Source organism: Pleurodeles waltl, chromosome 4_1, assembly GCF_031143425.1.
Source record: "Pleurodeles waltl isolate 20211129_DDA chromosome 4_1, aPleWal1.hap1.20221129, whole genome shotgun sequence".
In the NCBI taxonomy this organism is placed as follows: Eukaryota; Metazoa; Chordata; class Amphibia; order Caudata; family Salamandridae; genus Pleurodeles; species Pleurodeles waltl.
The window spans coordinates 460934413-460947232 of NC_090442.1; the positions used below are offsets into that span (position 1 = coordinate 460934413).

General features: G+C 44.4%; 1 long non-coding RNA gene across 3 annotated transcripts in view; it reads right to left on the reverse strand.

Moving 5' to 3' along the window:
* Positions 1-351: 351 nt before the first annotated feature.
* The window catches only part of LOC138287840 (uncharacterized), an 89254-nt gene continuing 76785 nt past the window's right edge, over positions 352-12820 (reverse strand). For all 3 annotated transcript variants that reach the window (XR_011202290.1, XR_011202291.1, XR_011202292.1), the window contains exons 3-4: positions 4565-4687; positions 352-862 (exon numbers count right to left, since the gene is read on the reverse strand). This is a non-coding gene — a long non-coding RNA (uncharacterized lncRNA). The remainder of the gene's footprint in view (positions 863-4564; positions 4688-12820) is intronic.

The following is a 12820-nucleotide window of genomic DNA, read 5'->3' on the forward strand; positions in this document are numbered from 1 at the left end:
CTTCAGTAAGGTGTTGGAACATTGAAAGAGGGAGCAGCCCCAACAATCATTTCGTTTATTCAGGTAAGAGAACGATGGGGGGAAGTGAACTACTTTAATTAGTGGGTAAATAATTTTAACTGCATAGTCGTTTATCTAGGTCTCTGCAGTCAATATAGAGAATGGCAGCATACCCTCGTAACTGGCATACACTTTGAGGAGAAGCTTAAACAGACAGGATGTGTGAAAAGGCATCAGTGCAAAGTTAAAGTAAAAGACACACAAAACAAATCTTCAGACAAAGTAGATTAGAAAGGTTTTCTCTTTACTAACATATAAAAAAAAAACACCTTCCCCACCCACTGGCCCACTCCTCTCCCACATCTCTCCCCATCCCAACCAACATCTAAAATTAATATAAATGCCCAAATAGAAAAATGCCCTTCCCAAATTCCCACCCTCTTGACCCACAACAAAACTCTCTCCCCCCAAAACCAAAAATTAAAAAGAGGGCTAGTAGAGGGCATTCTTGATAAGGGTACTCAGGTGTTGGATCTGGGCCTTGAGGCATGTCATCCTATGGCCCAAGTGCACCAGCTCACCCAGCACTCGGCGATGGTGTAGCCAGTCTGAGAGGGGGGCAGTAAAGGTGGTACAGGGTCAAGGACATGCAGCTCTAAGCTGCCGGCAGGGCTGGTTTGGCCTGGAGGCTGGAAGCACAAGCGGTTGGCTGCTGGAACTTGCTCCAGAGCAGGGTCATGTGCCTGGTCCTCCCCATTCACCATCTGCAGGTAGTGGGCCCTGGTGGCCTCCAGCCTCTGCCACCAGGTCTGGGCCGATATCTTGTGCTGGGTCGGTGGTGGTGATGGACCAGCAGAAGTAGCTGTATCAAGAAAGAAACAAAATAGAAAAGGCAAATTGTAAAGAATGCTCTGTGCAAACACTTGTTTTTAAATGATATAGCAGTACAGTATAAGTACATTGCTGGTCCCCTAGGGCCAATGGACTTTTTGATGTGATTAGGAAAGTCAAAGGGACATGATTTTACCAACACATGCCTCAGATAAAGCACAGACTGGCTGAAAGGAGGCAGCATAAGATTTTTAAAAAATGATCTTTTTTCTTGTAAAGGATTTCCTAAAAAAAATAATTAAACCACACAGACACTTTGTGTGGAAAAAAGAAAAATACCTCTGATTAATGAGTAAGGCATCCACTATGGAGTACTAGTTTTCCATTCTTGTTGTGGTAAATGACTAAAATCATGCTGGCTAGCGCATTGTGAACAAATTTGCTACTCTCTGCAGTCTGCATCTGGTGCAGCTGTAACATACAAATAATTCTTGATGAAAAAATCTTGAATTCCAATGGCCCTGCTTTTCTCCCAATGCCTTTCCATCCCTGGCTCCAAAGAGGCAGATGATTAATATATCACACATGTTATGTATAACATGCAGATAATAAACATCTTGTCTGCGACAAGTAGACGGTGGAAAAAATAATGCACTGCAGTACAGAGAAAGAAATGGGATATATAAATTTTACTAGGCGCGTTCATCACAGAGTATCCCATACGCAAATCACAAGCACTTAATCCCACTTTACTTCCCGGCCTCACCCTCAAAGACAAATTATTATATTCAAACACATTTGCTTGGCAGTAAGGGAGAAAACTTAACTTACTCTGCTGCAGCAGGGTAAGGTACAGAGAAAAGGCCGGGTAGGTACAGTAGAGGTTTTGCTATAGAATAAGAGGGCGGGTCACTGATGATGTGGCTAAGCTTAGGCTTAGTCAGTCACTGTAGCTGAAACTGAAAGCTGATGAATGTCAAAAGAGAAAACTTTAAACAGACATAAATCCATTATGGAAGCCATATGAACCACTTGTCCAATAACATGTGACACAGGCCCAAAATGTAATTTTTCAATGTTTTGGGTAGGCTGGACAGACCTTAGGAATGAATAAAGGAGTGTGGCACCAGGAGGTGACTGAGTGGGCAAAAGGAGGGTGGGGAAAGACACCTTGTTTTCGTTTTGGTTTGCAGTCCATTGAAAGCTTTGTAAATGTGATATTAACGGAAGCAGACGCACATTGCACAGCCAGCACTCTAGTGCCAAATTGAACCATGCTGCAGATGGGTTCATGATGGCCAATAGGTCACGAAATGCCATGGGAAGTGAGGTCATTGATGACGATGGGTGTGATTTGCCTCAATTCATAAATTCAGTGGGTATACTAGTAATAGTCAATGACCAAGCATTGTGACTTGCCACCACAAATATTTCCCCTTCAGACACTGCTGGGTCATCTGACGCACTGGTGCTGGACCCAGCAGTGGTGGTCTGTGCGGATAGAAAAATATTACACATTTTAGATGTAAGATACACCTCCCCTTTTTATTTTTTAACAAAATACAACTGCAATACATTACTACTGTTCAGTTCACAGTATCTTTTCTCCCCTCTAATATATCACTTTGGGCATTCAGTTGGTTGACAATGTAGGAAAAGCCAGTAGGTAAGCCAACCATAATGGAGAGGCAGAGATATGATGCTGACTGACCGTAGACCCAGACGACCTCAAGAACTTCCGGCTCATCTCTCTGCTCCCCTTCCCAGCCAAGGTCATCGAAAAGGTTGTCAACAGTCAACTCCCCAGACACATGGAACTCTACAACATCCTTGGCCCCACTCAGTCTGGCTTCTGGAGCAACCACTTCACAGAGACCGTCCTCCTTGCTGCCACAGACGACACTTGCATCCTCCTAGACAGGGGTGAGACCGCGGCTCTCATCCTCCTTTCCTGTTCACTGCCTTCGACACCATTTCCCACCACACCCTACGGACTCGTCTCCACAACGCCGGCATCTGAGACAAGGATCTAGAATGGATCACCTCCTTCCTCTCCAAAAGAACCCAAAAAGTCCAACTCCCCCCCTTCTACTCAGAGGCCACCAAGATCATCTGAGGCGTCCTGCAAGGCTCCTCTCTGAGCCCCACTCTCTTTAACCTCTCCATGGCCCCCCTAGCTACCATCACCAGACACCACACACTCAACATTGTCTTATATGCTGACGGCACACAGCTAATCATCTCCCTCACCAACGACCCACACACAACCAAAGCCAATTTCCACAACAAAATTAAGGCAGTCGCTGCATGGATGAAAGAGCTGCCTCAAGCTAAATTCCCAAAAAATAGAAGTCTTTGTCTTTGGCAACAACCCCTCAGTGTGGGACGTCTCCTGGTGGCCCACAGCCCTCAGAATGGCTCCGGCCCCCACCGACCACACCCACAACCTCGGATTCATCCTGGACTCATCACTCTCGATGAACCACCAGGTCAGCGCAGTCTCCTCCGCCTGTTTCAACACCATGAGCATGCTTAGGAATATCTTCAAATGGATCCCTACTAAAACCAAAAGAACAGTCATCCAGGCCCTCGTCAGCAGCTGCTTGGACTACAGCAATGTAGTCTACGCCAGAACCACCACCAAGGTACAAAAAAGACTACAATGCACCAAGAGCGCCTCTGCCCGTCTCAACAACACCCCCAAACACAGCCACCCTACTGAGAGACCTGCACTGGCTCCCAATAGACAGGAGAATTACTTTCAAACTTCCCACGCACACATAAAAAGCCTTCTACAACTCCGGACCACAATACCTCAACCAAAGACTCCACTTCTACATGCCCACCAGGCTCCTCCGCTCTGCAGACCTCGCACTTGCAGCTGTCCTACGCATCCGGAAGGCCACAGCAGAAGGAAGGTCCTTCTCCCATAGAAGATCTGAAACTCCCTCCCGATCAACTTCAGAAGATCTCCCACACTTTCACAATTCAGAAAGGACTTCAAAACTGTGCTCTTCACCTGATCTTCTCTGACCTTCACTTACTGCTTCCCCCCAGCTCATTGAGACCCTAACAGGTGATTAGCCGTACTTTACAAGTATAAATTGAATGATTGATTGACTGTGAGTCATTTGAAGCGCAATGAAGGTGTAGAGTAAATTGGTCAGTGAAGAGCATATGTTTTTGGTTGGCAAATGTAATGGCACCATCCTCATACTACTTTCCTACCATGATGCACTATTATCAAAACTGCTGGGATACTGAATAATAATAATAATAATACAATACAGCATTGGAAGGAAGGGTCACCATAACCATGATCAGTCTCTTGTCATTTGAGCATGAGCAAGAAATAGAAAGCCTTCTCAATAAACAAGTGTAGAAGAGATTGCTTGGGTCTGCAAACTCTGCACTCTTAACAGTAGATACCTAATCTATTGTCTTAGTCTTAGAGTAGCAGTCTACAGGGTATAAACGTTAGGGAAGAGGGACAGCTTAATAACTAAGCAAAAGAAAGTTTCAGTTACAGATTAGTAGAGACAGGAGGAAGTCAGCTATAGAAACAAGAAATATAGAAAAAAAGGATAATGCATGGAGGGATAACAAGAATAAAAATTAAATAGAGCAAAGAGGATTTGGAAAACAAAATCACATTATAAGAGAAAGGTGAAAAAATTATTCTAATGGGGAGAGGTAAAATTTAGATAAATAAATAATATTAAGGAGAACTTACTGGGGCCAGCAGAGCCGTCACCCACAGCACTGGTGGTGGCGGTGGGACTGCCTCCCGCCGTGGCACTGATGGTGGCATCCTCCTCAGTCTGACCCTCTGATGCCCTCTTCTTGTCCTTAAGTGCTGATGTAAGAAATAAAGAAGATTACAAAAATAAATAAGGGGTACAGTTAATCTCCTAGATAATATTTTGATAGGCAAAGGGAACGCAGTAACATATTGACATTGACCTTTTCCAAAACAGATTGCATATATTAATGAGTTGACCTATTCCTAATTTCCAAAACCTTACCTAAGCCCTATTCCAAATTTCTCAAACTTCATTTGGAAATATTAATCCATTGCACCAAAAAATCTTTGCTTTGCAAATCGCAGTCTCCTTTGATGGACTAACTCAGTCAGTTTCCCTTTTCAATGCATAGATGCATATTATACATCACCGGGAGTTTGCTTGGGATTGTACGAGCACATAAAAAGAAAGACACAGAGAACGCTAACTCATTGATATTATATTACTACTACTACTACTCCTACCACAGTATCACTGTTTTACTGACAGGAGGACAGAGGAGTCAGCATAACCTTTTAAATAATCATCCCAAGTGAGTGCCTACCTATTTGGTTTTCTCGCAAACGGTTGCACTCTTATTCAAGATGTCATTGGTATCTGTAGACCAATGAGAAGGGAAACAACACTCTAAGGCAGTTTCCTCCATGTGTGTATAATGGGGTGTCACTATTGTTAAAATAGTATAGCACATTTACTTTCCCTAAAAATGTACACTGCCCTCATGAGGCCTATCCCAGGTGAATACCTATCCCTGCAGAATCCCCATTGCACCAAGCTACCTGTGTGCTGTTACCGGGCTGTGCACGACAGTAGTCTGTCACACATGTATGCATCCGTGTTCAAGTGTAATCAGCCAAGAGCCGCTTCACCTGGCTGTGTCGCAGTGACCTTATCTTAAAAGGAGAACACTGGTGGTAAAAGCGCAGTCCATTTACCGTGGATGAGACACTAGTAGTGAGGCTCACCCACAATGAAAAAGTCCAAAACTGAGTGCTCAAAAAAGCAAACAAATCCAGGCGTACTGCTGGGAAGAACCCAGTGCAACAATTTCTGTATCTATACCATATCAGACTTCATAAATTACCTTACTTCACATCCCACAAGATTCAAATTTTGGCCCCATCCAATGAAATGACATAACCTTCCTTACTTGCTTAAAACAATGTGAACTCAAAATTAGAGTTGTCATGAGGTTACTTTAGCTATTATACAATCATGGTATTTTAGCTTAGGCCTGCAGCTTGTGCCCTTTCACTCCAAGACATGCATTTGTATTGTTATTTTTATTTGAGCAAAAGCTTTGTTTTAATGAAGTTGTTTTTATTATTTTACCAGCTTGTGCTTTTGCACAGAACTATATTATTCTTTTCTCTGCACACCATTTTCATCTGTGCTTCATTCAAGGATGAACGTGATAAGATCTGAGTTATTGCCAGCACAAAGCATTCATCATGTCCCCAACTCTCATACACTGAAATATACATGTTGTCCTATCAGGACAGTTTCCTCAGAACACGAGATGTTTTATCAGAGAACACCTCACTGCCCCCTACATGATAGAGGGGATTGCAACCAGTTTCCATTGCATACTGCACATCTCCTTTGCAGTTTCTGCTGAAACCTTAAGCCTTCTCTCCCGCCATGTGGGAGGATTCTCAGTAGACCATCAAACCTATTGTTTGCCTACAATCACAGGTATGGGGGATGGGTTTCATCTGAGGGGCCTGATGGGCAGATTAGGGCTTACACTGCCATGCTCTGATATGGAATCTTAGTAGTGCAGCTAGGGATTCTAGAACCACTGTTGTGACAGTATGGTGAAACTTTTCCAATGTTTCACTTTCCTTGTCACTGCCTTGCTTTTATTATGTTTTATCATCCTTATAATCGCAATACATGCTTGTTTACATAGAATGCAGTTGATTCAATAAAACTTATTGAACCTAGTCCTGCTTCTGTTTTCCCTTTGTATGTGTGAGGCATATGTGACTGAGAGCAAGGGGTATGATCTGTTCATCCACAGTTTCTTTGAGAAATCCTGATGTCATTCCAAGGGCTGCCACAAATCACCTTTTACTTTTGGGTACTGGTGAGGTGCTGCTAGTTGGCCGGGAGGGTTAGCCCGACAGTTGTCACACGGCTCAGGATCAGACTCAGCCCCGTGCTTGGTGGTGCTGCCATCCAAATACAGCAGTCTTGTTACTATAACGAGAGTCTCTACTACAGAGTAGGCCAGTTAGAAGAAGGATATGAAACCTTCTCCTCATCCATTATCCTGAGCTTTAAATTGCTGGTATTTGGACTTCCTTAACATTCTTAATAAACTGAATGTATTCAGCATTTTTTGTTTTATGACAACAAAAGCAACTACGTATCTTCTTAGAGTATGACAGATGTAGAGCATCTGATTCAAAATAGCAATGTCCTGTCCAACAAATTTAGCCATCTTTAAAGGGTATGGAGGAATTCATGCTTTCCAAATAAGATATTTATATGCAAAATAATATTTGCTTTTCAAATCCTAATATTTAGTGCAGACATCCACAAACAATCTGAAGAGTTCACTTAATGAAGTATTTAGACAGAATAGCTAAGAATCAAAAATATGACCTCAGGTAAAACAAATGTAAGTACTGCAAGCTGAAATAACAAGCATTGACGAAGCCAATAGGTCTTGCTTTTGAGACATATTGGTTTTGTCAGTGGTGCTTAGCCTGTTGTGCAGCACCGCCAGTTCTGTGTAGCATGGTTTGAAAAGAAAAAAACAAGCCTATGATGCAGCTGGCCACATCATTTTGTAGGCTTGTATGAACTCATCTACAAAAAGGTGCATCTGTTTTCTTTTCCTGTTTAATGAAAAGAAAATAATGGGTGAAAGCATTTTTTAAGCATTGGCTGGGAGGGAGTGACACCGATGGTGTGGAGTGTCCACACGGAGGGAGAAGGTGGGTAAAGCAATGCATGGTTCGGGAAGGAAAGCAACCGGTGTAGGAGAGGGAGGACGCAGGTGAGCTAAATAAACATAGGAGGAAGAAAGTAACTCAGTGTGGAGGCAGAGGAGGAGAAGCAGGGGATGACAGAAAGAGGCCTGGGGTGGACCAAGCAACATGGAGAGCAGGGGAACAAAAGCAACCCAGATGGTGTGGGTGGTGTGAAGAAGCAACAGGCAAGAGAGCAACGTGTAGTAGGCCAGAAGTAGCACACAGGTGAGAAATCACTTGGGAGGGAAACAAGAGCAAGGTCAGCATGGTGGGGGGAGTCTGGAAGAAACGCAGGGGTGACAGTGAGCAAGATGGCATCACAGTGTGCAGGGGGAGAAAAGTACACAAGAGAGTCAGCTGGAAAACACGTGCACTCCTGCATAGTGCTCAACCCAATTTGAAAAGCAAGCAGCAGAAGCTTTGATTATAAAGAAGCTACACTGCATGAGAGGGACAAACAAAATTGGCGAGCTGGGACATAAATAAGAAGCAGGCATGTGAGAGTAACATGAAAGCTAATCAATGGTAGCAGTGGGTGGGCTGTAGCTTCTAGGTAAGCCCACAATATGTCTTTTTCAGCCAGAAATGTACTCCATACAGTCCATAAGGACACCATCTTTTTGCAGTGATCTCTCTTCCCCAACTGGTCATTTAAAAAAAAAAAATGATTGCTCTGGAATGGAGATTCTTTTACCTTTGCAGTGGTAAGAGTCTGCTCAGGCCTCAAACGTGCTGTGCTTTAAATTGAAAATATTTTCCTTGTAAAACTGCTCTACCTGCCACTTAAAAAATCATCTGTGTGTGTGTAAAGCCTTACATTGTAAATCTCAATAACTAGTATTAGTTCCTAAATTATAACTTGGAAAATTCATTTGATGGTAAAAAACAGTAGTTCCCTACTTCTAAATTAGACGTAGGGAGAGTTCCGGATCAAATGTTTGAAGCATAGCAAAAAACATGATTTCTTTACGCGGTAAAAAAATTTGTGTAATAACATTTGAAAATGCAACACATTGAACATTCATTTTTCAACATATTGAGCTGCCAAGTATTGTAAACGGTGCTCTCTGTCACGCCAACTCAATGAAGATTTCCCTAGATATGATAAATGTGCTAGAGGTCGCAGTGAAATGATCGTTTGGTAAGCTGGTTACTGCTGGGTGCTGTTCCTATCGGGTATCTGCAGGTTATTTGTTAGCTAATAATGTATGAGTCCTGCAGGTAACACAATAACTGCCATTAGTCCTGGCAATAAAAAAATGCACTGGAAGGAAGGGGGACAAACTGCAAAGGAATGTCATTTGTAGCATTGTGATCGATCATCTTAATAAATTGTCTTCCCTTAAAAATCAAGTAAGCGAATCTTGAAAGGTGCGGGAGTTCTATTTGACTTTCCAGCAACCATCACTGTGCAGACCATAACCCCCCACACTGGCTCGTGCTGTGCAAGCGAGGTCACACACAAAACGAAATAAAAATAATTCAGTTGAAATGGTGGAAAATATTTAAGTGCATAATACTGGGGTAAGAAAATAGCAGAGCAATTTTCTTAGTACAGGACCTCTCTTTATGTCAAGATCTGCTTTCTTTTAGGCTTCTACCTTCAATCCATTTGTGGGAAAAGCAAACGCCTTCTTTGTTAGAGTTTAGAAAACCACCTGTCCTTTGAAATTGTATGACAGTATTATTATTTCTAGAGTACAAAATTAAGCATTTCTAAAATCATTAGACATTTAGGGTATCTTTCTGGGATGAGATCATTCAGCTGGCACACAGTAAATAACACTCACATAACTAAATCATTGCTTAATACCCATTTGTGGTGTGTGTTTTTTCTCCTTGAGGGTGTGCAAAGTTTCCATTATTCCTGTGTAATTTGATTAAGTCAAAACATAACACATCACGAAGTGGGCTGAAGATTACCGACTTTACCCTCTTAGCTGAAGAAATAGTGGAACCTCCATCCTGCCTCCCTTGTAGCTATTTTTATTAATATATGCATTTTATATAGCATGCACATCAACTAAAAGTACTAGAGAGCTTTACAGTAGATATATATTGTTATATGGATAGCTACAGAGGGTTAAACAATTACAAAATTACAAAATATAGTTACTGAAGGTCTGAAATTATAAAATGGTGAATCATTACAGAAAAGAAAACAAGTTGTAAAAACAATATATTCAGCACTGAAAAGATTGTTAGCGCCGCACGAAGCGGAGGTAGTGTAGTTCTGTGTCAAGAGGTGAGTGAACATGTTTTCAATAGACAACATTAGCTGCATTTGCAGCTAAGATATTGTTGAAGGAGGAGAGGAGGGCTTAAAGTTCCATTTTGAAGTCACCAGTGAGGTGGTAGTGTATAGGTTGGGAGGTTGTGTGCTCCAAATTATGGTTGCGCTACCTGAGAAAGATTGTGCCAGGAGTCGTTCTATTTTAAAGGTCGAGGGTTCTAGCAGCAATTCTTCTGCGTTTTTTCGATGGTCGAGAACCTCCTCCAAGCTTGAGTTTGTCTACCAGGTAACCAGGAGTGGATGTGTGTAGGGCATTATGGGTGATGCCGACAGTGTTGTATAAAGCCTTGGGTTTAATACTCAACCAGCAGAGAGAGACCAGCATAGGTGTGGTGCGGTCATTGTTTTGGCCCTGTTGACGAAATGTGCTGTTAACTGTAGGATCAATGAGTGAGTTTTGTTTTGGGAGACCAGTCACCAAAGCATGTCCAGTACAGATACCCACACAGACCCCAAACCAACTATCATTCAAGGACCAAGCCAAGAATGCAAGCACTGGAGTAGACGGTTACTCACCCATTGCACACAATGGCACACACAGATGCAATAATCATGCTTTTACACCCCTACAGGACCCCTACCCAACGTCACCGGACAGGAGGTGCCAGACATATCCAGTCCCCCCACAGAAGAGACCCACAGTGATGACAGCAGCTCTGCACAACTGGATCAAGATGACCAGCCCGGCCCATCAGGGACCTCGGGACAGTCGGTTCCCCTGACACAGTCACAAGCCACCACAGAGCCTCCCCCCTCAGGAAACACCAGCACAGCACCCACCCAGCTGGCCCATCCCTCTGTCCCCAGGACACGTCAATCAGCAGTGTGTCCACCACTACAGGGAACCCAGGCAACCCCACTAGCACAGGACGATCAGGGACCTGGGGGCAGTGGCAGTGGGCACATGGTTCAGGTGACAGAGGCACAGGACAACAGGGAAGCTGGGAGGACTGCTGTGCGACAGGGGGAGGACAGGCCCAGGGAACCCACTCTCCACGAGGCCCTCTCCAACATCATGGGAGCTTACCATCATTCCCAGGAGACGATAGCAACGGTACTGGCCAAGTTCCAGGAGACCCAGTGGCTGCAGGAGGAACACTACCTTGGGATCAGGGAGGACTTGAAGTCCATTAACAACACCCTGGTCACCGCTGCAGGGGTGCTGCAAGACCTTGTCAACACCAGGTGGGACACAGTGGCACAACAAGGGGCCCCTGACACTAACCTGGACGATGAACAGCCCTCCACCTCCGCCATCGCTAGTGGACAGGAGGCACCGCCACAGGAACACGACACCAGCACCCCACCCCCTGCAGATGGAGAACCACCCCGCAAACGGTCCCTGAGATCTAGGAACAAGACAGAGAACATTGCAGAGACCCCCGCCAGAAAATGAGACCCCCCTGAATGTCACCCTTCTGTCCCACTTTGTCACCCTGTCCATCCTTAAACTGCCATTGCTCCAATTCCTATGCCCCTTTGGACAATGCACCTGTGAAACAAATAGACTGGACTCTGCCATGGACATTCCTCCACCATCCCCCCAGCCCATTTTACAACCCCCTCCACTTATTAGCACAGAAATAAACACAATTCAATCACAAAACAATCTGGAGTCAGTCTGTGCTTTGACAAATGTGTAATTGCAATAACCATGGAATATAGCAATGTCAATTTACTTGTGCACATACCGATGTAACACAGCTGTAGGCCAGGAGGAAATATAGCAGAAGGCACAAATTGGGACCCACATCTGTGAAATGGAAAGGCAAAGTGACAAGTCAGGGTCCATACACAGAGTGAAAATGACAGACTTATGCTAGCTCCAACAATAGTATGAGATGTGGGAGGCAGTGACATTTTTTTACCTGTGTCTCACTGGAAGTATTGCATGATTATGTTGTTTCAGTTGTCGATATCCTCTTCTTCTGCCTCCTCTTCTTCACTGTCCACAGGCTCCACAGCTGCCACAAGACCACCAGCTGGCCCATCCTCCTGCAGAAAAGGCACCTGCCGTCGCAAAGCCAGGTTGTGCAGCATACAGCAGGCCACGATGATCTGGCCCACCTTCTTTGGTGAGTAGTATAGGGAACCACCTGTGAAATATAGGCACCGGAATCTGGCCTTCAGGAGGCCGAAGGTGCGTTTGATCACCCTCCTAGTTCACCCATGTGCCTCATTGTAGCGTTTCGTTGCCCTTGTCCTGGTATTCCTCACTGGGGTCAGTAGCCATGACAGGTTGGGGGTAACCAGAGTCACCTGCAAATATCGAGGGACAACTGTTAGACACACACTAACCCTTCGGGACAACCCCATACCCAGACACCTTTTCACACTGTATTGGGTCCTTGGCCTCACCTATTAGCCACAGAGTGCCTCTGGAGTTGCCCCATCATATAAGGGACGCTGCTATTCCTCAAAATATAAGCGACATGCACTGACCCAGGAAACTTGGCATTCACATGGGAGATGTACTGGTCTGCCAAACACACCATCTGCACATTCATCGAATGGTAGCTCTTCCGGTTTCTGTACAACTGTTCACTCCTGTGTGGGGGTACTAATGCCACATGTGTCCCATCAATGGCACCAATGATGTTGGGATATGTTCCAGGGCAAAGAAGTCACCTTTCACTGTGGGCAAATACTCCACCTGAGGGAACACGATGTAGCTGTGCATGTGTTTCAGCAGGGCAGACAACACTCTGGACAACACGTTAGAAAACATTGGCTGGGACATCCCTGATGCAATCGCCACTGTTTTTTAAAAGGAACCACTTGCCAGGAAATGGAGTACTGACAGGACCTGCACTAGAGGGGTATCCCTGTGGGATGGCGGATAGCTGACATCAGGTCTGGCTCCAACTGGGCACACAGTTCCTGGATTGTTGCACGACCAAGTCTGTATGTGA